The following is a 26,011-nucleotide window of genomic DNA, read 5'->3' on the forward strand; positions in this document are numbered from 1 at the left end:
AATCCATCATGATGAGCAAAGGAGTTCCGTTGGAAGCATTTTTGCTTTCTTTTTTTTTTATCTTGGTTTCGGACCAAGTTTAGAAACATTCACCAACAAATAATATTGGGGTTGATAGCTACAAAATTTGATCTAGCCCACTTAGTAACATTTGCTTTCTTGATATATATTTTTCGGATCATGCATTGAGTTCATAAGGAAGCATTCATTTGCGCTTGGATATTTAAATTTGATCCAAACCAATTCAGCCACAATGATTAAAACCATTTGTATGAATGCTGAATAATTTTTAATCAAACTGGGCTTGCTGTAGATTTCTTTTATTTTCGGCCCAATACAAAATCTGCACAACAAAATTATTAATTAAGCAAGTATGAATTAAGATCAAATTAATAATTTTGTAATTAATTATTTTAATAATGTTTGTTCATCATCAAAATTAAATTAGAGTTTCCAAACTCATCAAAATTATTAAATAATGAAGCTATAAGGTTTGATATTCATACCGCTAGGACAGTTTTATTCTTGATGTAATTGATTTTAAAATGACAATAATGTGAATGTCCATATGTCAATGATTTTATCGTTTCCTTTTGACCATTTCACATTCGTAGGAAAATGTTGTACTACTACCATGTATTGTTTTGGCTTCACTCATTTGGAAGAGAGTTGAAGTGTTCTCACTCAACTTACGACTAAGACCTCATATATATCATCATCAAGACTTTGAACTTTTAGATTGGCGAATAAATTTTATAAAATATATTATATTCCACTTTGTTGTTGGGAAGACTTACAACTACTTAAAATTCGTGTGTTTTGGTAATGAATAGAATTTTGTATTGAACAGTTAGAATGTCTAGAAAATTCTAATGTATTACTTTAAAATTTTAATTTTCTTTACTTATTTTAACGAGTATTTTTAAGACACTTAGCAAAAGCGGCATTTGTTAAAAAGGAAAAAAAAAATTAAAACCATTAAAAAAATTATATAGAAGTATTTGTTTCATGAATACTAAAAAATTAGAGTAAAGATTATATCCAATATACTAAATATTTTTATGAATTGGTGAGAGACAAAACTGTTAAAATTCTTCTTTATCTTTTAGATTAATATTATTAGTAAAATTATATTTGTAAGAATTTTAACTCTATAAAGTAAAAATTTCAAATGATATAAACAAGGGTTAATTAAGTCGACACATTTAAATGATTGAGGTTCAATAATGAAAAAAAATATATGAGAAATTGTATAAGCTAGAAATTGTTCTTCCTTCCAATTTTAGAAAACGAAACATTTTAATATTAGGATTTAGTTAAGGACAAAAGATTTTAAATATAAAAGGTTCATATTCAAATAGATTAAAAATTTTATATTTTCAAAATATTTATTTATAAAAAAATATATAGAAATTAAAAAAATTCTCAACATTGGCAACATTGACAAGCTAAGTTATTCCCACAGCAAAAACGTTTAAGATTACATTATTTTTCTTTCAGTAAGTACCTTCCAAAATTTGATCTTGTGACTATTTTTACAACGAACTAGTGTATATTTTCGTAATTTGTACGCAATAATACATAAAATTATATAAAAAATTTTATTAAAAAATTAAATAAAATATATATATAATAATTATTATTATAAATATTTTATAAAGGTATAATTAAAATCAAAATTTAAAAATTTTTAATATTAAAAATATTACTATTTATCTTAACTAATTTAAATTTGTTAAATGGTCATCTTACTCGTTCGCTTAAGCAAACATTAGAAGTTTGAATCTTGTCTTGTGTGTATAGTAATTCAATGACTAGCAGTTAATCATTAATAAATGGAGTATCAATATATGGTTAGACTTTACAAGAGTATTGAAACCGCGAGTACCCAACCCGTCTTTGCCCGGTCAGGACGGGTAATAACCCGACTTGAGGTGGCGGTGGCATTCGTTAGGGGCGAGTGTTTGAGCGAGGCATGACGAGGTCAGGTTTAGGGTGTATTTGTCCCAAAGTATATACATAAAAACACTTTTTAGAGATTAGGATTTGTCTCATGTCGCATATTTAGTGATTCACAGTCTCAATCCATCCTCCATAGCTATGCCAAAGAGACCCAGTCATCTTCATCTAGAGTTTTCTTCTTCTCTGCTTCTCCGTAGAAAGCCTCACAGCTCCTGTTGTCTCGCCACTGAGCCCAGTCGTCGCTACTGAGCCCGTCACCGTTTACCTTCACAGCTCTTGTTGTCACCACTGTTGAGCCCATCATGTCGTTGCTGAGCTTATCGCTACCTTCTTGCTGAGCCCCTTTCCTCTAGGTAAATTCCTTAAACCCATTGCTACTTTCCTCCTGTTGAGCCCATTTTTTCCATAATTCCTCCCCCACTCTCTCTCTCTCCCCCTCCTTCCCTCTCCCTGCCCTCTCTCTCTCTTTTTATCACATTGTGAGTCTGTTAAGTTCTTCTCTTCATCCATAGACTCATCACTTGATCGTCACTACAGTTTTATGTGAGTCTGTCACCAGAGCCCCTTTCTCCTTAGCACGTCGCTATCTTCCTCCTCGATCTCTCTATCTGGAAATATGGTCCCCTCTCTCTCTCTCATTATGAATGACTGAATCTTTATTTCATTGAATCTTACTTAGGAAAGTTATGAATTTGTGTTGTATTTTTGTTGGTGAAATTGTTAATTTGTATTGCGATTTTGTTTACATACATGTAGTGAGTCTAATTTGCATTTCACTAATTTTTGTCCATATTATGTACTAATATTTTTCATGATTGATTTTAAGATTATTTTATATAAAAATAAATATGTTTCATGATTGATTTTTCATTGAAGTGTGCATGTTCTCATTACATAAAGTTTGTTTTGCATTTTTCATTTTAAATTGTTATCGACTTTGAGTTCTAATTACTGATATTGGCATATTGGAATAGTTTATATATGTTGATTGAGAATTAGGGTTTTTGTGATTTTGCTTGATTTATATATTGCAATGGGTCTAATTGCTGATGTTGCAATAGTTTGCTCAATTTTTTAATAGGTGCTTTATATATGGTTTTCTTAGTTTTTCAATATAGGTGTTTTAAGATTATTTCAGGGCTAGTAATGTTCGAGAAGACTGTGATGTCAGGGCATCTAGGCCAGTTTCACTGACCTTTTCTTTACTGTTTTAGGGTAGTTTCATGCATTTTCTTAGGAAATAAGTATGTTTTGGGTAAAAGAACACTTACATCTTGATTTAGACAAATATTGTGAATTTTACATTATTTCATGAGAATTATGCAAGGAATGAATGTTAAATTGGATAATGCATGATTTCATGACTTGGATTAGAGCTTTGATGCACTTTATTTGTGTAATTTCAGGACAAAGGAAGCAAGGAAGAGCCACGTTAGCATCCACGTTAACCTAGTTAACATAGGTACTAACGTGGAATAGGGATAAGCTTGCAGCGTTAATGGAAATTGTGATCACCACTAACGCTCCAAGATGTGGCAATGAACCACGTTAAGAGCCACGTTAACTAAGTTAACGTGGACTCTAACGTGGAAGAGAGGAACAATGTCAACGTTAGTGACACTCACCTTTGTCGCTAACGTTGGATCAAGCTTGCATTGCCCATGTTAGTGGTCACGTTAAGACCACTAACGTGAAAGTTAGTGTGGAGTTGAAATTGATGAGCCAACATTAGTGACATTCACCTTTGTCACAAACGTTGGGATGGCATTCATAACCACGTTAAGAGCCACGTTAACTTAGTTAACGCGAGCTCTAACGTGAGGACTAGGGGCACAAGGCAACGTTATTGGGAAAGGTGAGTCCCAATAACGCTTGCAAAGATGAGACATAACTACGTTAAGAGCCACGTTAACTTAGTTAACGTGAGCTCTAACGTGGGGGCTAGGGGCACAAGGCAACGTTATTGGGAAAGGTGAGTCCCAATAACGCTTGCGAAGGTTTGTAAGGCAACGTTAGTGGTCACGTTAGTACCACTAACGCTGGAGTTAACGTGGGCCATGTGGTGGGAACGTTAGTGAGAAAAGTGATTGTCACTAACGTTCTTAAACCCACAATGTCACTCAGCGTTAACGCCACTAACGCCCCAACCCAAAGTCCATGCTTACATCACTTTCTCTCTGCAAATAAAGCTGAGCCCACTAAAGATTCCCAACTGCTTCAACTTAATATCAAAGGCCCATATCCAAGACTTGTAGAATTGACTAGAAGACCAAGAAGAGTAGTATATATAGGAGTAGTTTTGAACTAGAAGAGAGATTGGCATATTGGAGAAAACTACACTCTGTATATTTTACTTTTCTGCAACTTCTAGTGTTAGAATGCATCTTTCTTCTTCTTCATTTCCATTTTCCAGAGCTATGAACAACTAACCCCTTTCATTGGGTTAGGGAGCTCTGTTGTAATTTGATGGATCAATCATAGTTTTCATTATTCTTCTTCTTTCTTTTCTCTTGATTTTACTAGAAAGTTTTCGATCTTCATCTAATTGGATTGTTATCTTGGGAAAGAAACGCTCCATAATTGGATCTCCTCTGAGCCTTGGAAAAGGGATGAGGAGATCATGCTAGAAAGGCTTTCTCATGTTGGACCAAATTGGGGTTTGGATGGGTATAGTGACATATAACCCTACCAACACTTTGATTTAGAAATACATGTGGTATAATCAGTGACCATACCTCATCTCTTCTCATGAGCAATTAAATCAAGGAATTGGGTAATTGTTTAAGTTTAGAGAGATTGGATTGCCAAGGAATTGGGATTCAATCACTTAAGATTGCCAAGGAGATCAATGAATGCATTGATTGAGGAAGAGATGAGAATGAACTTGATCCGGAGAATGCAATACCTCCTGAACCCAATGATTTCCCTATTTCTGATCTTACACATTCTCTTTACTTTCTGTCATTTACTTTCATGCTAATCACCCTAATTCCCCATTTAAGATTCTGCACTTTATTTTCTGTCATTTACTATCCCGCCATTTAATTTTCTGCAATTCTATATCCACTTTCTGCTTAGCTCAACTAGAGCATTCTTCCAATTAAAATTGCTTGACCAATCAATCCCTGTGGGATTCGACCTCACTCTATTGTGAGTTTTTACTTGACGACAATTCGGTATACTTACCGACGGAAATTTATTGAGAGACAAATTCCCATGCATCAAGTTTATGGCACCGTTGCCGGGGATTGATTTTGAATCAACAATGATTAAGTTGGAAGATCACTAGATTGAGCATTTTTTTCTTTTGTTCATTTTGTTTAGCTGTTTACTTTCAGTTACAGTTACTTCTTCCCTTTCCTTATCTCCCCTTTTATTTTTCTGCATTATTTACAATTCTGTTCACTAACCCACTAACTGTTTGACAATTTGCACCACTCACACTAACAACCACTTTAACCATTATAAATTCTGTAATTTCTTTCTTGTTGTGAGCTATGCTAGTTGTATGGCAGGTAGAAGAAGCAGAGCTTCAACACCCTTTGATTCTGAACCTGAGAGGACCCTCCTTAGAAAAAGGAGGGAAGCAAGAGGCAAAAGAGTTGTCGGAGTAGAGGAAGAGGAGAAATTCTTTGAAACAATCATGGAGGATAACCATGAAGGAGCAGCTCATAATCATGCCAGAGATGGCCATGTGAATCATGCTGAGCCAGGAAGAAGGGTTATAGGATCTTACATCAACCCAGACCCAGGCAACTGTGGAAGCAGCATCCAAAAGCCAACCATACATGCTAACAACTTTGAGCTAAAACCCCAGCTCATCACCCTTGTTCAGAACAAATGTTCATTCGGAAGAAGTGTCCAAGAAGACCCAAATCAACATTTAACCACCTTCCTAAGAATATGTGACATTGTGAAGTCTAATGGCGTCCACCCAGATGTTTACAGATTGCTCTTGTTCCCTTTTTCACTCAGGGACAAGGCGTCTAAATGGTTGGAGTCTTTCCCAAAGGAGAGTTTAACAGCATGGGAAGATGTAGTGAACAAATTCTTGGCAAGGTTCTATCCTCCTCAAAGGATCAACAGGCTAAAAGCTGAGGTACAAACTTTCAGGCAACAAGATGGTGAGACTCTCTACAAAGCGTGGGAGAGGTTTAAGGACTTGACAAGAAGGTGCCCACCGGACATGTTCAATGAATGGGTACAGCTGCATATTTTCTATGAGGGACTCTCGTATGAATCAAAGAAGGCAGTGGACCACTCATCCGGAGGATCTTTGAACAAGAAGAAGACCATTTAAGAAGCCATAGATGTCATTGAGACTGTAGCTGAAAATGACTACTTCTATGCTTCTGAGAGGAGCAACACTCGAGGTGTAATGGAACTGAACCATGTTGATGTACTACTAGCTCAGAACAAGATGATTGCCAAGCAACTAGCTGACCTTACAAAGCAAATGGAGAAGAACCAAGTTGTAGCAGCCACCACACAATCATCAACCCAAGAAGGAGTAAACACAGAGGAAGGAGGTGAATGGGAGCAAGCCAACTATGTTGGTAATTCACCAAGGCAAAATCATGATCCATACTCCAAAACTTACAATCCAGGATGGAAGAACCACCCCAACTTTGGGTGGAAAAACCAACAAGACCAAGGCCAAGACTAGAGACGTCAAAATCACAATCCTAACAACCATGCTGTCTACCAACATTCATCACAAAGATCATATCAACAACCACCTAACCACACCCCTCAACACCCATATCAAAACCAGAATGATCACCCTCACTCTTATAACCCAAACCCACCATCATACTCTGAGGATAGACTCTCTATAATTGAAACCTTACTTGAAGGTTTATGCAAGGAAGTCCAGGACAACAAAGCATTCAAGGATGAGGTGTGAACTAACATCAAGAACCAAGGAGATACCATCAAAAGACTGGAGTTCCAAGTAGGATATTTATCCCAGCAAATTCCTAAGTCCACTGACAGCTTCCCAAGTGACACAGAGAAGAACCCCAGAGGAGAAGCTAAGAAAGTAAGATGGGAAGAATGCAAAGTGATCACCACTAGTGATGAAGTGAGTGTGGAGGAAGTAATCACACAAGCAAAACATCTTCAAGACAGTCCAGAAGATGAACATGAGGAGAGAATTCAGGAACCCAACCCTCTACAGAAAGAGAAGCTAAAAGAAGAGGGTCTGAACCTATATGCACTTTTTCCTCAAAGACTCAAAGGTGGTGAAGCAAGAAGAATATATTCAAGGTTCCTTGATATGTTTGCATCCCTTCATGTGAACAGACCATTCATTAAAGCTCTCCAACAGATGCCTACATACATTAAGTACATAAAAGAGCTACTGACCAGGAAGAGTTCATTGAAAGGTGGGCAAACAATACTGATGAACAAGGAGTGCAGTGCTCTCATTCAACCACAGCTACCTATAAAAAGAAAAGACCCAGGGAGCTTCCACATCCCTTGTGCTATAGGCGAAACAAAGATTGATAAAGGGCTTTGTGACTTGGGAGCAAGCATCAACTTAATGCCCCTCTCCCTCATGAAGAAGCTCCAAATCAATGAACTAACTCCTACTGATGTAATTATCAGATTGGCTGACAAAACTAAAAAATAGGCAATAAGAGTAGTTGAAAATGTGCTAGTGAAGGTTGGGAGCTACTATCTTCCCACAGATTTTGTTATCCTGGAGATGGAAGAAAGTCATCTCCATCCAATCATCTTAGGGAAACCATTCTTAGCCACTTCTAGGGCACTTATAGATGTGGAACGGGGAGAGCTAATCTTAAGGATACATGATGAACAACTCACCTTCAATATCTTCAAATCATGGCAAGAAGCAAGTCAAGAAAACAAAGAATCAAGAGAAGAGCATAATGAAGCACTGATGCAAGAAACAAGCAGTGAAGCACAAACAACACAATTGGAAACCCCATTGGTTGGAAAGCCATATATTCAGGAAGAATCACATTCAAAGGTAACTCAAAGAGATCTGAGCCCACCAGAGTCATGCAAAGCTAGCAACAAGGATCCCTTAGAGAAAGAATCTATAGAAAGCAAGACAGCATCAAGAGAAACAAGGAGGAAAGTACCCAGAAGATGGAAAAACAAGAAGATCCCTACAGAGGATTTTTCCCCATGAGATGAAGTGATCTCTGCTCACTATCCAACCATCCCACCTCATCTTCCTACCATCCCATCTCAGCTACCTCAAGTATACATCATCAACAAAGTCTTATCCTTGGAACATGTGGAGCTTCTCAACAAAGCCACTGGAGACAAACACACTGCAAGAGGGGAGGACTTGAAGCACCACCAACCATCCTGACAAGGGTCAACCGTCAAGCTAATAACATTAAAGAAGCGCTTCATGGGAGGCAACCCATGATTCTTATCCCTTCTTTTAAATTCTTTAGTGTTAGTTAATAAAGTAAGATCATGAATTTCAAAATAACTTTGACAAACATTTAACAGAACCCTTATATACAACAGATAGTGAACAACAAGTTTGGTGTTCAAGGCACATTAAGATGGCATGAACATAACTTATGTCAATTTGGGCTAAGAGTCTTGATTAAACCCTTAAACACCACATGATCACAAACTAAGTTTGGTGTCACCAATGTGCATATGTGAGCATCAAAGAAGTCAATTGTTTTGTCTTCATGAAGATCATATATATATATATATATATATATATATATATATATATATATTTAACGGTAGCTAGTTCATATTTTAAATCTTTCCACCAAAAATTCAATTAACTTTTTGTATTCCTTTTGTCTTGTATAGGAAATGAAAAAAGGGGAATTGGAAGTGGATTGATAGGACAATTAAGGAAGGGAGATCTCGGCCACTATACCAAGGAAATCTCACATTTGTCTTCAAGGGGAATATCCTTGGAAGTGTTGCCATGCAACATTGGGAGTTGGATTGCTTTGGAGACCGAACCAAGACCCTCATAAAAGAGGTGATCCTTGTGCTCATTTAATACCAAACCCCAACCGTCCACTATCAAGCAACACCATCAATCCACACCCTTCAATCATTTGCCATCTTCCTATATAAACCCCTTCACACAACCTCTCCGTACACACTTCATACTATCATTCCTCTCCCTCCCTTCTCTCGGACACACTTCATTCTCTACTTTACCGAAAGTTTCATACACACTCTCCTAACCACATCTTGTGAACCGCAACCACACATCAACCATCTTGCATGGCATCATCAAGTTCCAAGAGGCGAAGAGAAAAGGAGCCCATGGGGCAGCCTCCCTCCGATGCCGGGAGATTCAAAACAGCCTTCCATGAGCTCGAATTTGAACAAATAAAGAACAAAAAGATGCTTCCTGAGTTGACATTCCAATTCAACGAAGATGAATGCCCACAGATTCGAGAAAAGATTGAGCAAAGGGGATGGCAAAAGCTCACTAACCCGGAAGCAAGGATAAATGCAACCCTCATCAAGGAATTCTATGCAAATGTGGTTAGAGAAGACAAGACCATAGCCCCCACCTTCAAGAGCTACGTAAGAGGAACAGAGGTAGATTTCAGCCCCAATGCTGTAACAAGAACTCTTCATCTGAAATCACCCCATTTTGATAAGCTCAGTTATTAGGAAAGAATAAGTAATGGCCCTGACAATGATGAACTGGAAAAAATTGTGAACGACATGTGTGTTATAGGATCGGATTGGGACAGGTACTCAGATAGGAGATCACGGTTCATTAGGAGAGGTGACCTCATCCCGGAAGCCAAGAGATGGTTTGAGCTTGTGAGACGATCTATCCTCCCAGCTGCAAACAATTCCGAGGTCAACATCGCTAGAGCTACTATGGTACATTGCTTAATAAAGGGTGGAGGCACTAATGTACACGAAATCATAGCTGAGGAAATTCAAAAGTCAGCAGAGAAGAGTGATTCGGGTGCTAGACTTTGGTACCCCAGCACCATCTTTAGATTATGCATGAAAGCCAAGTTAGTCTTTGAAGACAGTAATCCAATTTGGGTAAGTCTCAGGAGGTCACTTACACTTCAACGCATAACTCATGTGACACCAGCTCAACAGCAGAGAATACCCCATCTAAGGAAGAGGACATCAGGAGAAGAACCAGAAGAAGAACCTTTCCAAGAAGAACCCCAACCAACAGAATATCATCAAGAAGGGTACTATGACCCAACCAACATAAATTTGGGTCACATTCGAGGAGCCATTGAGGATATGGCAAGGAGCTATATGGAGGGACAAGAACAACAATTACTAGGGGTGTGCATGGTTCAGTTTTTCCCTAAACTGAACTAAAGCTGCACTAAACTATTTTAAATAGTTTAGAAACTGAACCAAACTGCTTTGCCATATAAGAAACTGGTTTTAAACCAGTTTATAATACAGTGCACCAGTTTAAACCAGTTCATAAAAAAACTGGTTTTAATTAAAAAAAACCAGTTTAAACTGGTTTATAGGCTAAAACTAGTTTTCACACCCTCTCTCTCCCTAAAAAAAAAACTAGTTTAAACTGGTTTATAGACTAAAACTAATTTTCACACCCTCTCTCTCCTTCCACTCTCTCTCCCTTTCCTCTCTCTCTCCTTCTCTCTCTCCTTCCACTCTCTCTCCCTTTTCTCTCTCTTCCCCTCTCTCTCTTTCCCCCTCTCTTTCCCTCCCTCTCCCCCGTTTCTCACTCTCTCTCCTCTCTCTCTCTCCCCTTCCCCTCTCTCCCTCCTCTTTCTCTCCCCTTCCCCCTCTCTCTCTCTCTCCCTCTTTCTCCCCCTTCCTTTCTCTCTCTCTCTCTCCCCCCTTTCCCACTCTCTCTCCCTTTTCCTCTCTCTCTATCTCTCTCTCCCCCTCCCTTTCCTACTCTCTCTCCCCCCTTTTCCACACACTCTCTCTCTCCTCTCTCTCTCTCCTTCCCCTCTCTCCATCTTCTTTCTCTCCCCTTCCCCTCTCTCTCCCCCTTCCTTTCTCTCTCTCTCCCCCCTTTCCCACACTCTCTCCCTTCTCCTCTCTCTCTCTCTCCCTCCTATTTCTCTCCCCTTCCTATCTCTCACCCCCTTCCTCTCTCTCCCCCTTTCCTTTTTCTCTCTCCCCCTTCCACTCTCTCTCTCTCTCTCTCTCCCTCTCTCTCTCTCTCCATTCTACTTTCTCTCTCCTCCTTCTCTCTTTCTCTTTCTCTCCCCTCTCTCTCTAAATCAAAAGTTGAAAGAATCATAAGATATTTACGTACTAGTAAACTAAAGTATAGTCTTACTTTTTGTTCAATGGCAACATTCAAAATATGATATAATATGACACTAACCTAAATGAAGTTAAAATAAACTCATTCAAATCTAACACAAATACACAATTTTGGCCCATTACAATATTCTAATCATCTTCAAGAGAAACAAGCGTGCCGACATTTCTTGAAGAATTTCTCCCTACATAGAAAAAAATATCTCATTAATTATAGAAAACTAACAATTAGTAACAAACAAGCAATAAGAAAAAAAGTATATTACCTTGTTCAGCTTTTTCAATCTCTTCAAAATTTTCAATTAGTCCAAAAGGGTCATCTATTACCCAATCTTGAGTACATACAAGAGCTTCCACCATATATGGTGTCAAGGAGCTCCGATAAGGGTCAATAATCCTTCCTCCTGTACTAAACGCACTCTCAGAAGCAACTGTAGAAACCGGTATGGCTAAAACTTCTTGAGCCATACGTGCAAGAATAGGAAATCGGGTTGAATTTCCCTTCCACCAACCCAAAATATCCAACTCTGCCAACTTGTTTCTAGGCTCACAATCTTCTTTCAGATATCTGTCAAGTTCAGATTTAACATCTGAATCACGTCCAGTTGATTGCAAATAAATATTCAGGATATCATCTTCATCCTCTTCATTGATCATTGCATCTTGATTACTTTGAGATTCATCTTCTTTGCCTTGGTAGTGATTATAAAGGGAATTCAAGCAAGTAAACAATTTTGACTTGAGTTCTCCTCCCTTTTCAACACCAAATGACTCATCCAAAATCCAATTTACAAAATCCAACTTGTGACATGGATCAAGCACAATTGGAATTAACAACATGTTAATGACATTTGGACTTCCCCAATACTTATCATATTTCCTTTGCATCTTGGACGCCATTAATCTTATGCTCAAATCAGTATTTTCACAATGCAACTTGATTTTTCTTTCGATGCTAAAGACTTCTTTCATATATTTGTTACTAGTGACATACAAACTCCCAAAAATGCGCAATGTAGCATCATAGAATATTTTCAAGAATGGTAAAATTGACTCTGCATAAGTCCAATCATCATCTGTAGGCACACCATAAGATTTGATCATCTCATTAATATATTTATCATCTTGCAACTCAAGCAAATCAAACGCTGCTCAAAGCTTCAATGCTGTCTCCAACATTAAATATGTCGAATTCCACCGAGTTTCGACATCCAAAGAAACAAGCCCTTTATAATTGATGCTCTCCCGCTCAATGCACGCTTTGAAGCTTTCACATCTCATAGGAGATGACTTGACATATTTGACTGCATTGTGAATTCTTGTAATTGAATCATCAATCTCTTTCAAGCCATCTTTCACTATCAAATTTAGGATATGAGCACAACAACGCATATGAAGATAGTCCCCCTTTAAAACAAGACTATTCTATGCATTTAATCTCTTTTTCAAGTATAAAATTGCACCATCATTAGAAGTTGCATTATCAACCGTTACAGTAAAAACTTGATGCAATTTCCAAGCATCCAAACAACCTTCAATAGCTCTACCAAGTACCTCTCCTGAATGACCTTCAACCCGACAAAAATTCAATATCTTCTTTTGCAACTTCCAACATTATCAATAAAGTGTGCCGTTAGAGACATATAAGTCAAAATTTGACTCGATGTCGTCCAAGTGTCAGTTGTAAGGCACACTTTTTGACAATGATGAGAGAGATAACTTTGTAACTTCATTTTCTCTGTTTCATAAAAAGAAAGTATATCACGGGCCAATGTAGTACGCGAAGGGATTTTAGACTTAGGTTGCATGCTATGCAAGAGCCTTCGAATCACATTTCTTTCTACAAATCGGAAAGCTAGCTCTTCAGTCACAAACATCTCAGTAAGGATACTTCGAGTTATTGCTTGGTCAAACTTTGTAACACTCGGTGAGGATATAGGACCACCTGTTCCCCCTTCTATCTTTTGTCTCTTGCTCTGTTCGTTGTCCGAGTCAAAACATCGCTTCCAATGTTGCCGCATAGCACTTGTTTCCCCCGCATATTTTATTTGACCGTTGCAATTTTTACATCTCGCATATTTCTCTATCCCTTCTATTGGAATGAAATGTTCCCATATCTCTGATCGATTCTTACGCCCAGAAGATCCACTAGGTTGAGGAGGTAATGAGGGATGAGCAGGAGGAACAGCAGGATTTGAATGCTCCTCTCTCTCAGACATTTTTAATACGAGCAAAAAACCTAATTGTAAATTAAATAACTAATTAAACAAAACCAATAAATCGAGTTTGTTCAATACTTGTTCATAGTCTTTTGTATGAAAATGGCACATGTGACATCTAGTCTACTTTAATAGAAAATGGCACATAATTTTTTTCAAAATTCAATGCATTATGAAATCAAGCCACTTTTATTGAGAAAAATTGCTATGGCAATCATAAAGGCCACTTCATTAAAAAATACACTTCGTTAATTCTAAACTTGTACATCCTCAACCAATGCAAACAACTTAACAACACTTTAAAAAGGAAAATAAATAAATAAAATGACACAAACTATGAAGTAATAAATACATCATTACATGCTAACACTAACAGGGTTACTTAGACCAAGTTTGGAACTTACTTTTTCTTCAGCAATGCTCTCTTTAGAAATCTGAGAAATGCCTCCAAAAAATGAAAGCCGCAGAACCAGTTTGCAAGTCAACAATGCAAGGGCATTCTAGAGCTTTCTGAGCTTTCACCTCATCTAGTCTACAACAATATCAACAATAAGCAAACGTAAGAGTACTAGAAAGCAAACAGAAGAAATAGCACAGTTAAGATTAACAGTGAACTAGAATGAAACTATATAGACCAGAATTATAAAAACAAAGTTTATAAGATCTGACAGAAAACTTTTCTACAAATTGCATACCAACACATTAATTGGGCATTAGTTAGAAATACTAGTGTCTAGTTAATTTGGGTACAATATATTATTCAATAACCTACGAGAAATTTGTGGCACAAATTGCAGTAGATTCTTCGTGCAGTTTTTAAGATATAAAAAAATAGTAAACTACCGATAGGTGATTTATGGCAGATGAATGTCATCACATTTTGGTTTAGCTCTGAAGCCTGTAAATATCATGTTATTACTTTCTGCAAAGAAACTACACACCATTGTACAAAAACTACAGATTCCCATGCTGGAAATGGATTTGTGACAATAAATAAATTCGCAAATTATTGTATCAATTCCTAAGGCTATCCTGTACAAAATTAATCACAGAACAAGAATACCCTACAGAGGATGCTAACAAAAAGTTAAAAGGTATAACTGGACATAAAACTAGAATAAGCAACAGCGTCCACCCAGTCTGGGAGAAGACCCTTTAATCTCTTTACTGGATCAACCAATTTTTGGTCTAAAACCGCCAGATTCACTCTTAATGGTTCAGAACTGTTGGCCTGATTAATTAAAAACAAGATTAAAAAAAAATTCAGCAATGCATCATGCTCTGATGATAACTAATGAATTCCAACACTTAGGCATTAATGTTCATGATAAAATTGAACTCTTTGTTTTCCTTTCTTACCGCTATTGAGGTTCCATTCCTTGCTATATGCTTTTAATTCTAATAATTAAGTTTTTGGGTGTAAAATCAACCAATAGTCAATTATTTTTCATGTTTCTCGTACCTTTTCATTATGTATTGTTATTCTTATTCATGCCAACTATGCTTTAAGAATCTACCCAATATTTAATCAATTGAAATCAACATGACTAGTAAAGTAAGCATAGACTTGATTTTAGGAATTGAGCTGGAAATATATGATCCTTATCCTTTTGCTCCTCATTACAGCTTAATAGGCTAATTAGGCACATTTTTTCTTACAAAATATTTATCAAAAATAACAAATTCCCCCCTTTAAAAAAAAGAAAAGAAAAGAAGATATCAGTATCAGTCCCATGTGTGGTTCCGAAACTATTAATGAGCACCAAAAAATAAAAAACAACACTAAGAACCATCTTCAACCAAAGATCCTAAAAATCCAATCTTTTCTATTAGAAAACTACTCCAAAATACTCAAAATTGGTATCCAAATTCAAGCCACAGCACAAAACTTCATAGTAACTAAAACAAACAAGCTGTAATAATTAAATTAAAATAGAAATGGGTAACTGTAAAAATGGCTTACTAATTGACTATGTAAAAAAGTATTGTCTTCCCTGCTTCCAATCATAGTAAAACAAAAGAGAAAAGAGATTACCTACTGTGTTAGATGGCAGCAGCAGGGGTTGGTAGCGACGGTGATGATGGCGGTGGTGGGTTGGTAGCGGCGGCAGCAAGGGAGAGACGAGAGAGGAATGGTAGCGACGGCAGCAACCAGCAAGGGAGAGATGATACTGTGTTAGACGACGGTGAACGACAGTGAGCGACGGCGGCGAATAGTTCGACGACAGCGACTTTGACGGTGGCAGCGGTGGGTTGGTTGCGGCGGAAGAAGGGGAGAGACGAGAGAGGATGTTGAAACGCGATTAGGGTTTTTGCGTTTTCAGTTTTCACATTTTCAATTTTTGAGTTTGGAAGATTGAATTGAAGTTACTGATGTGAATAAACCAGTTTTGATTTGGTTTAAAATTAAACTGAACCATAAAAACTGGTTTTTATAAAAAACTATGGTTTTAGTTCAGTTTTTTATTTAAAAAAACTGGTTTATTTAAAACAGTTTCAATTCAGTTTCAGTTCAATTCAGTTAAACCAGTTTTTTTGCACACCCCTAACAACTACATGTCCAAGCTCAAAGGATAGATCATCAAGAAAAACTACTCTCTAGTTGGATAGATCAACAAAGAGAGTGGCAGAAACAACAAATGGAATTACAACAGGAACATTACTCCCAGCTCACCCAGGCCATTAGTCAAGTGTCCGAAAGGCAAGAAAGCCAAGACAAACTCCTTCAATAACTCAACCAACGTCAGAAAGCTAAGATGAAAGCCTTCAACAAATTCAGTGTGCTCAACGAAGGAAGGCAGCTGCATCGAGAAGAATTTAGCATAAACACTCAGGCTAAGTTAAACTATATGATTGGGCATATGCATAACTTGCACCTTGCTGATGAGCGGATAATTTATACGCTTTTTGGCATTGTTTTTAGTATGTTTTAGTTAGTTTTTAGTATATTTTTATTAGTTTTTAGTTAAAATTCACTTTTCTGGACTTTACTATGATTTTGTGTGTTTTTCTGTGATTTTAGGTATTTTCTGGCTGAAATTGAGAGACTTGAGCAAAAATCTGATTCAGAGACTAAAAAGGACTGCAGATGCTGTTGGATTCTGACCTCCCTGCACTCGAAGTGGATTTTCTAGAGCTACAGAAGCCCAATTGGCGCGCACTCAAAGGCGTTAGAAAGTAGACATCCTGGGCTTTCCAGAAATATATAATAGTCCATACTTTGCCCAAGATTTGATGGCCCAAACCAGCGTTCCAAATTAGCTCAAAACTGCCCGGCGTTAAACGCCGGAACTGGCACAAGAATGGGAGTTAAACGCCCAAACTGGCACAAAAGCTGGCGTTTAACTCCAAGAGAAGTCTCTACACGAAAATGCTTCAATGCTCAGCCCAAGCACACACCAAGTGGGCCCGGAAGTGGATTTTTATGTCATTTACTCTTCTTTGTAAACCTTAGGCTACTAGTTCTTTATAAATAAGACCTTTTGCTATTGTATTTCATGAGGGTAGCTATCTTTATTCTTATGCTATCTTAGATCATTGGGAGGCTGGCCTCACGGCCATGCCTAGACCCTGTTCTTATGTATTTTCAACGGTGGAGTTTCTACACACCATAGATTAAGGTGTGGAGCTCTGCTGTACCTCGAGTATTAATGCAATTACTATTGTTCTTCTATTCAATTCAGCTTGTTCTTATTCCAAGATATTCATTTGCACCCAAGAACATGATAAATGTGATGATTATATGACACTCATCATCATTCTCACTTATGAACGAGTGCCTGACAACCACTTCTGTTCTACAAGCAAATAAGGCTTGAATGTTTATCTCTTGGATCCCTTGATCGGAATCTTCGTGGTATAAGCTAGAACTGATGGCGGCGTTCAAGAGAATCCGGAAGGTCTAAACCTTGTCTGTGGTATTCTGAGTAGGATTCAATGATTGAATGACTGTGACGAGCTTCAAACTCCTGAAGGCTGGGTGTTAGTGACAGACGCAAAAGAATCACTGGATTCTATTCCAACCTGATTGAGAACCGACAGATGATTAGCCGTGCCATAACAGGGTGCGTTGAACATTTTCACTGAGAGGATGGGAGGTAGCCACTGACAACAGTGAAACCCTACATACAGCTTGCCATGGAAAGGAGTAAGAAGGATTGGATGAAGACAGTAGGAAAGCAGAGAGACGGAAGGGACAAAGCATCTTCATACGCCTATCTGAAATTCCCACCAATGAATTACATAAGTATCTCTATCTTTATCTTTATGTTTTATTCATCATTTATAACCATTTGAGTTTGCCTGACTAAGATTTACAAGGTGACCATAGCTTGCTTCATACCAACAATCTCTGTGGGATCGACCCTTACTCGCGTAAGGTTTATTACTTGGACGACCCAGTACACTTGCTGGTTAGTAGTGCGAAGTTGTGATAAAGAGTTGAGATTGCAATTGAGCGTACCATGTTGATGGCGCCATTGATGATCACAATTTTGTGCACCAAGTTTTTGGCGCCATTGCCGGGATTGTTGAGTTTGGACAACTGACGGTTCATCTTGTTGCTTAGATTAGGTATTTTTCTTCAGAGTTCGTAAGAATGAATTCTAGTGTTTCAAGGTGATGTTCTTATCATCACCAAAGCTGATTGATTCTCATCAATTTAGCTCTTGAATGCAATGTCCTACTGAAGCTTGACTAGCCATGTCTAATTCCTTTAGACTGAAGCTTTAGACTAACATTGCATGATTCCTGGAATTCTCATTAAGAATTTTGATATCTTTATTTTCTTCTCCACTTAATTTTCAAAAAAACCAAAAAAAATTACAAAATCATAAAATCCAAAAATATTTCTTGTTTGAGTCTAGTGTTTCATTTTAAGTTTGGTGTCAATTGCATGTTTTTGTTCTTCTTGCATTCATTCATGTGTCTTAAGTGATCTTCAGGATGTTCTTGATGATTTCATTACTCTGATCTTTAAATTCTCTTGACTTGAGTGTTTGTGTTTCTCATATGCATTCTCATTTTGTTAGTGTCAGTAGAATACAAACTGCTAAGTTTGGTGTCTTGCATGCATTGTTATGTGATTTTAGTTGCATTTTGATTATTCCTCATTATTAAAAATCCAAAAATATTTTTAATTTGTGTCTTTTCAAGTCAATAATACAGAGAATTGAAGATTCAGAACATACAGCAGAGGAATTACACAGAAAAAGCTGGGCGTTCAAAACGCCCAGTAAGGAAGGCAAACTGGCGTTTAAACGCCAGCCAGGGTGCCTGGCTGGGCGTTTAACGCCCAAAAGGGTAGAGCTTTGGGCGTTAAACGCCAGAATGTGCACCATTCTGGGCGTTTAATGCCAGGATGGCACAAGAGGGAAGATTCTGTTTTCAGTTCAAATTTTTTTTCAAGTTTTCAAAAATTTTTTTCAAAATCAAATCTTTTTCAAATCAAATCTTTTCAATCATATATTTTCAAAATCAATTTCTTTCCATTTTCAAAAATACTTGCTATCAATTAATGATTTGATTCAACATTTCAAGTATGTTGCCTTTTCTGTTGAGAAAGGTTTAATGTTTGAATCATATCTTTTCTTGTTAGCCAAGTCATTAATTTTTTTAAAATCAAATCTTTTTAAATTGTTTTTCAAATCATAGTTTCTTAATCACATCTTTTTAAAACCATAACTTTTCAATCATATCTTTCTAATCACATCTTTTTCAAAATAGTTTTCAATCATATTTTTTAATTTCTAATTTCAAAATCTTTTTCAAAAAACACTTGATTTCTTTTTCACTCTTAGTTTTCGAAAATCAATTAGTCTTTTTCAAAATGTTTTTTAAAATCTTTTTAATTTATTTTTGAAAATTTCTTCCCCTCTTCTCACATCCTTCTATTTATGGACTAACACTATTCCTTAATGCACATTTCGAACTCCATCTTTCTTGAGAAGTTCGAATTCTTCTACTTCTTCCTTCTATTTTTCTTTTCCTCTGACACCTCAAGGAATCTCTATACTGTGACATAGAGGATTTCATATTCCCTTGTTCTCTTCTCTTTCATATGAGCAGGAGCAAAGACAAAAGCATTCTTGTTGAGGTTGACCCTGAACCTGAAAGGACCTTGAAGCGAAAGCTAAGAGAAGCTAAGGCACAACTCTCTGTAGAGGACCTAACAGAAATCTTCAAACAAGAAGAACCCATGGTAGCCGAAAATAACAACAATGCCAACAATGCAAGGAAGGTGCTGGGTGACTTTACTGCACCTACTCCCGACTTCTATGGGAGAAGCATCCTATCCCTGTCATTGGAGCAAACAACTTTGAGCTTAAGCCTCAATTGGTTTCTCTAATGCAACAGAATTGCAAGTTCCATGGACTTCCATTGGAAGATCCTCATCAGTTTTTAGCTGAGTTCTTGCAAATATGTGACACTGTCAAGACTAATGGGATTGACCCTGAGGTCTACAAACTTATGCTATTCCCTTTTGCTGTAAGAGACAGAGCTAGGATATGGTTGGACTCACAACCTAAAAAAAGCCTGAACTCTTGGGAAAAGCTAGTCAATGCCTTCTTGGCAAAGTTCTTTCCACCTCAAAAATTGAGTAAGCTTAGAGTGGAAGTCCAAACCTTCAGACAGAAGGAAGGAGAATCCCTCTATGAAGCTTGGGAAAGATACAAACAATTAATCAGAAAGTGTCCCTCTAACATGCTTCCTGAATGGAGCATCATAGGTATTTTCTATGATGGTCTGTCTGAACTGTCCAAGATGTCATTGGATAGCTCTGCTGGAGGATCTCTTCATCTGAAGAAGACGCCTACAGAAGCTCAAGAACTCATTGAAATGGTTGCAAATAACCAATTCATGTACACTTCTGAAAGGAATACTGTGAACAATGGGACGAATCAGAAGAAAGGAGTTCTTGAGATTGATACTCTGAATGCCATATTGGCTCAGAACAAAATATTGACCCAGCAAGTCAATATGATTTCTCAAAGTCCGTCTGGAATGCAAAATGCACCAGGCAGTACTAAGGAAGCTTCATCTGAAGAAGAAGCTTATGATCCTGAGAACCCTTCAATGGAAGAGGTGAATTACATGGGAGAACCCTATGGAAACACCTATAATCCTTCATGGAGAAATCATCCAAATCTCTCATGGAAGGATCAACAGAGACCTCAACAAGGTTTCAACAACAATAATGGTGGAAGAAACAGGTTTAGCAATGGCAAGCCTTTTCCATCATCTTCTCAGCAACAGACAGAGAATTCTAAGCAGAACCACTCTGACTTAGCAACCATGGTCTCTGATCTAATCAAAACCACTCAAAGTTTCATGACTGAAACGAGATCCTCCATTAGAAATTTGGAGGCACAAGTGGGTCAGCTGAGCAAGAAAATTACTGAACTCCTTCCTAGTACTCTTCCAAGCAATACAGAAGAAAATCCAAAAGGAGAGTGCAAGGCCATCAACATGGCCGAATTTGGAGAGGAGGGAGAGGCAATGAACGCCACTGAGGAAGACCTCAATGGACGTCCACTGGCCTCCAATGAGTTCCCTAATGAGGAACCATGGGAATCTGAGGCTCCCACTGAGACCATAGAGATTCCATTAGATTTACTTCTGCCATTCATGAGCTTTGATGAGTATTCTTCCTCTGAAGAGGATGAGTATGTCACTGAAGAGCAAGTTGCTAAATACCTTGGAGCAATCATGAAGCTAAATGACAAGTTATTTGGTAATGAGACTTGGGAGGATGAACCCCCTTTGCTCACTAAAGAATTGGATGACTTGTCTAGGCAGAAACTACCTCAAAAGAGACAAGATCCTGGGAAGTTCTCAATACCTTGTGCCATAGGCACCATGACCTTCAAGAAGGCCTTGTGTGACCTAGGGTCAAGTGTAAGCCTCATGCCTCTCTCTGTAATGGAGAAGCTAGGAATCTTTGAGGTGCAAGCTGCAAAAATCTCACTAGAGATGGCAGACAATTCAAGAAAATAAGCTTATGGACTTGTAGAGGATGTTCTGGTAAAATTTAAAGACCATTACATTCCTGCTGATTTCATAGTCCTAGAGACTGGGAAGTGCATGGATGAATCCATCATCCTTGGCAGACCCTTCCTAGCCACAGCAAAGGCTGTGATTGATGTGGATAGAGGAGAATTGATCATTCAAGTGAATGAAGAATCCCTTGTGTTTAAGGCTCAAGGATATCCCTCTGTAAACATGGAGTGGAAGCATGAAGAGCTTCTCTCAAAACAGAGCTAAACAGAGCCCCCACAGTCAAACTCTAAGTTTGGTGTTGGGAGGCCACAACCAACTTCTAAGTTTGGTGTTGAACCCCCACATTCAAACTCTAAGTTTGGTGTTGGGAGGTGCCAACAATGCTCTGAGCATCTGTGAGGCTCCATGAGAGCCCTCTGTCAAGCTACTGACATTAAAGAAGCGCTTGTTGGGAGGCAACCCAATGTTATATTTTATCTATTTTCTTTTGTTATTTTATGTTTTCTGTAGGTTGATGATCATGAGAAGTCACAAAATATATTGAAAAAAGCAAAAACAGAAAGAAAAACAGGAAGAAAATAAGCACACCCTGGAGGAGAACTTGCTGGCATTTAAACGCCAGTGAAGCTAGCAAATGGGCGTTTAACGCCCAGTCTGGCACCATTCTGGGCGTTTAACGCCAGAAAGGGGCACCAGACTGGCGTTAAACGCCAGGAAAGGGCAAGAAGCTGGCGTTAAATGTCAGAAATGGGCACCAGCCCGGCGTTTAACGCCAGAATTGGCATGAAGAGCATTTTTAGCTCGCCACTTGGTGCAGAGATGACTTTTCCTTGACACCTCAGGATCTGTGGACCCTACAGGATCCCCACCTACCCCACCACTCTCTCTCTTCTTCACTCATTCACCAATCACCTCAACACCTCTTCCCCAAAAACCCCTCACCTATCAAATCCCATCTCTCTCTTCACCACTCACATCCATCCTTGATAAAACCCCACCTACCTCACCATTCAAATTCAAACCACTTTCCCTCCCAAACCCAACCTCCCATAGCCGAACCCTACCCCTCTCTCCACTCCTATATAAACCCATCTTCACCCCTTCATTTTCACACAACCTAAACACCGCTTCTCCCCCTTTGGCCGAACCACAAAGCCATCTCCATCTCCTTCATTTCTTCTTCTTCTACTCTCTTCTTTCTTCTTTTGCTCGAGGACCAGCAAACCTTTTAAGTTTGGTGTGGTAAAAGCATTGCTTTTTATTTTTCCATAACCACTTATGGCATCTAAGGCCGGAGAAACCTCTAGAAAGAGGAAAGGGAAGGCAAAAGCTTCCACCTCCGAGTCATGGGAGATGGAGAGATTCATGTCAGGGTGCATCAAGACCACTTCTATGAAGTTGTGGCCTTGAAGAAGGTGATCCCCGAGGTCCCTTTTAAACTCAAAAAGAGTGAATATCCGGAGATCCGACATGAGATTCGAAGAAGAGGTTGGGAAGTTCTTACCAACCCCATTCAACAAGTCGGAATCTTAATGGTTCAAGAGTTCTATGCCAATGCATGGATCACCAAGAACCATGATCAAAGTGTGAACCTGGACCCAAAGAATTGGCTTACAATGGTTCGGGGAAAATACTTGGATTTTAGTCCGAAAAATGTAAGGTTGGCATTCAACTTGCCCATGATGCAAGGAGATGAACACCCTTACACTAGAAGGGTCAACTTTGATCAAAGGTTGGACCAAGTCCTCACAGTCATTTGTGAAGAGGGTGCCCAATGGAAGAGAGATTCAAGAGGAAAGCCGGTTCAATTGAGAAGGCATGACCTCAAGCCTGTGGCTAGGGGATGGTTGGAGTTTATCCAACGTTCAATCATTCCGACTAGTAACCGGTCCGAAGTTACTATAGACCGGACTATCATGATTCATAGCATCATGATTGGAGAGGAAGTAGAAGTTCATGAGGTTATAGCCCAAGAACTTTATAAGGTGGCGGACAAGTCCTCTACCTTGGCAAGGTTAGCCTTTCCTCATCTCATTTGTCACCTCTGTTATTCAGTTGGAGTTGACATAGAGGGAGACATCCCCATTGATGAGGACAAGCCCATCACTAAGAAAAGGATGGAGCAAACAAGAGACCCCTCTCATCATGAAATCCCTGAGATACCTCAAGGGATGAACTTTCCTCCTCAAAACTATTGGGAGCAAATCAACACCTCCCTAGGAGAATTGAGTTCCAACATGGGACAACTAAGGGTGGAGCACCAAGAACATTCCATCCTCCTCCATGAAATTAGAGAAGATCAAAGAATCATGAGAGAGGAGCAACAAAGGCAAGGAAGAGACATTGAGGAGCTCAAGCACTCCATAAGATCTTCAAGAGGAAGAACAAGCCGCCATCACTAAGGTGGACCCGTTCTTTAATTTCCTTGTTCCTTATTTTCCTGTTTTTCGAATTTTATGCTTATGTTATCCATGTTTGTGTCTTATTACATGATCATTAGTGTCTTAGTGTCTATGCCTTAAAGTTATGAATGTCCTATGAATCCATCACCTTTCTTAAATGAAAAATGTTCTTAATTGAAAAAGAGAAGAATTGCATGAATTTTGAATTTTATAACAGATTAATTATTTGATGTGGTGGCAATACTTTTGTTTTCTGAATGTATGCTTAAACAGTGCATATGTCTTTTGAATTTGTTATTCATGAATGTTGGCTCTTGAAAGAATAATGAAAAAGGAGACATGTTACTGAGGATCTGAAAAATCATAAAAATGATTCTTGAAGCAAGAAAAAGCAGTGAATACAAAAAAAAAGAAAAAAAAGAGAGAAAAACAAAAAAAAGAGAGAAAAAAAAGAAATAAAATTGTGATCCAAGGCAAAAAGAGTGTGCTTAAGAACCCTGGACACCTCTAATTGGGGACTCTAGCAAAGCTGAGTCACAATCTGAAAAGGTTCACCCAGTTATGTGTCTGTGGCATGTATGTATCCGGTGGTAATACTGGAAGACAAAGTGCTTTGGGCCACGGCCAAGACTCATAAAGTAGCTGTGTTCAAGAATCATCATACTTAACTAGGAGAATTAATAACACTATCTGGATTCTGAGTTCCTATAGAAGCCAGTCATTCTGAATTTCAAAGGATAGAGTGAGATGCCAAAACTGTTCAGAGGCAAAAAGCTAAAAGCCCCGCTCATCTAATTAATACTGATCTTCATAGATGTTTTTGGAATTCATTGTATATTCTCTTCTTTTTATCTTATTTGATTTTCAGTTGCTTGAGGACAAGCAACAATTTAAGTTTGGTGTTGTGATGAGCGGATAATTTATACGCTTTTTGGCATTATTTTTAGTATGTTTTAGTTAGTTTTTAGTATATTTTTATTAGTTTTTAGTTAAAATTCACTTTTTTGGACTTTACTACGAGTTTGTGTGTTTTTCTGTAATTTCAGGTATTTTCTGGCTGAAATTGAGGGACTTGAGCAAAAATCTGATTCAGAGACTAAAAAAGGACTGCAGATGCTGTTGGATTCTGACCTCCCTGCACTCGAAGTGGATTTTCTGGAGCTACAGAAGCCCAATTTGCGCGCTCTCAACGGCGTTGCAACGTAGACATCCTGGGCTTTCCAGCAATATATAATAGTCCATACTTTTCCCGAGATTTGATGGCCCAAACCGGCGTTCCAAATCAGCTCAAAACTGTCCGGCGTTAAACGCCGGAACTGGCACAAGAATGGGAGTTAAACACCCAAACTGACACAAAAGCTGGCGTTTAACTCAAAGAGAAGTCTCTACACGAAAATGCTTCAATGCTTAGCCCAAGCACACACCAAGTGGGCCCGGAAGTGGATTTTTATGTCATTTACTCATCTTTGTAAACTTTAGGCTACTAGTTCTTTATAAATAAGACCTTTTGCTATTGTATTTTCATGAGGGTAGCTATCTTTATTCTTATGTTATCTTAAATCATTGGGAGGTTGGCCTCACGGCCATGCCTAGACCTTATTCTTATGTATTTTCAACGGTGGAGTTTCTACACACCATAGATTAAGGTGTGGAGCTCTGCTGTACCTCGAGTATTAATGCAATTACTATTGTTCTTCTATTCAATTCAGCTTGTTCTTATTCTAAGATATTCATTTGCACCCAAGAACATGATGAATGTGATGATTATGTGACACTCATCATCATTCTCACTTATGAACGAGTGCCTGACAACCACTTCTGTTCTACAAGCAAACAAGGCTTGAATGTTTATCTCTTGGATCCTCATTCAAGAGAATCCGGAAGGTCTAAACCTTGTCTGTGGTATTCTGAGTAGGATTCAATGATTGAATGACTGTGACGAGCTTCAAACTCCTGAAGGCTGGGCGTTAGTGACAGACGCAAAAGAATCACTGGATTCTATTCCAACCTGATTGAGAACCGACAGATGATTAGCCGTGCCGTGACAGGGTGCGTTGAACATTTTCACTGAGAGGATGGGAGGTAGCCACTGACAACGGTGAAACCCTACATACAGCTTGCCATGGAAAGGAGTAAGAAGGATTGGATGAAGACGGTAGGAAAGCAGAGAGACAG

The sequence above is a fragment of the Arachis hypogaea genome, chromosome 7, assembly GCF_003086295.3.
Source record: "Arachis hypogaea cultivar Tifrunner chromosome 7, arahy.Tifrunner.gnm2.J5K5, whole genome shotgun sequence".
Classification (NCBI taxonomy): domain Eukaryota; kingdom Viridiplantae; phylum Streptophyta; class Magnoliopsida; order Fabales; family Fabaceae; genus Arachis; species Arachis hypogaea.